This window comes from Chinchilla lanigera, unplaced genomic scaffold (assembly GCF_000276665.1).
Source record: "Chinchilla lanigera isolate Chin_1 unplaced genomic scaffold, ChiLan1.0 scaffold00088, whole genome shotgun sequence".
NCBI lineage: Eukaryota > Metazoa > Chordata > Mammalia > Rodentia > Chinchillidae > Chinchilla > Chinchilla lanigera.
This window is the reverse complement of record NW_004955489.1, coordinates 2,644,180-2,645,483: the sequence shown is the minus strand read 5'-3', so window position 1 is coordinate 2,645,483 and position 1,304 is coordinate 2,644,180.

Sequence of the window (1,304 nt, the reverse complement as noted above, 5' to 3'; positions counted from 1 at the left end):
GTGGTGAGGATGATGGTGGTGAAGGTGATGGTGGTGAGGGTGATGGTGGTGAGGAGGACAGTGGTGAGGATGAGGAGTATGGTAGTGGTGGTGGTGAGGACGATATTGGTCATGGTGATGGTGGTGAGGGTGGTGAGGGTGAGGAGAACGTTGGTGAGGATGGAGACAACGGTCATGGTGGTGGTGAGAGTGCTGGTGGTGTTGAGGATGGAGATAATGATGATCCTTACAAACAGTAACAACTGAGTGCTCACTGTGTCCCAAGAACTGTTCTAAGTTATTTTAACCTTCACGACAACTTTGCATGGTAAGTGCTCTCCATTCTGCAAGTGAAGAAACTGAGGCAAAGTGCAGCTCTGTGGCTTGCACAGGTCACGGAGCTGGTAAGAGTTGGCGCTGGGATTGTGATCCAACCAGTCTGGCGCTCAAGAGAGCCTGTAAAGTTTTAGCCACTGTTCTGTTCCATCGCTGAGCAGTTACCTCTAACTTGGAAGAGAGGGCAGAGGAGACTGTACCCAGAAGGCCTGCTTTCCGGGTGAGCTAATAGTGCAAACCCAAATCTCAATACAAGCGGTTCTGCGGAAGGAGCACCCCCACCCAAGTAGCTCTACTGGTACACAAAGGGGTTGCTGCAAGACAAAATGCTACAGTGGGATCCGGTTCCAATGGAAGGGGGCGAGGGCACCACCAATGCCTCTCGGCATCTACTAAGCCATCCAGAGGGTGGAACAAAACATTTCTTGATGTTTCTCGGGGAATTCCCTCCCATGCCACACAGGTAGCCCTTAATGGGGACCAGGGATTCTCACTCTCACTTCCCCTCGTCCCCTTGGCTGGGTCCTGGCCCACCCGCGGAGTCCCTGCAGGCCGTAACGCCCAGCCAAGGTCTGAACACCGTCTTTATGCCGCCCTGGGGACAGTGGTGGGAGACACAGGAAGAGACAACAAGTCTTAGCACCACCAAGGAGAGACAGAGCCTCAGGACACAGATCTGCACACAAACCTCCTAACCCTGACGTGTGCCGCTGAAACCTCTACTGCCTCGCCAAAAACCCCCACCGCGCACGAAACTGGGCGGGGAGAGACGGGAAAGAAGTGCCGCTGAAGGACGCGAGAGAAACACTGTGCCTAGGTGCGCGGGATTACAGGAGTTTGGCGTTCCTCCTTAGAGGATCCATAGGCATCAGCTGCAATCTGTGGCTGAGCGCATGACGGCCAGCAGAGGGCGCTGGTACGCGCGTTGCCCGGGAGCTACGCCCGGCAGTCAAGGTCACTGCCAGAGCTCCGCCGTCATCTCAAATCTG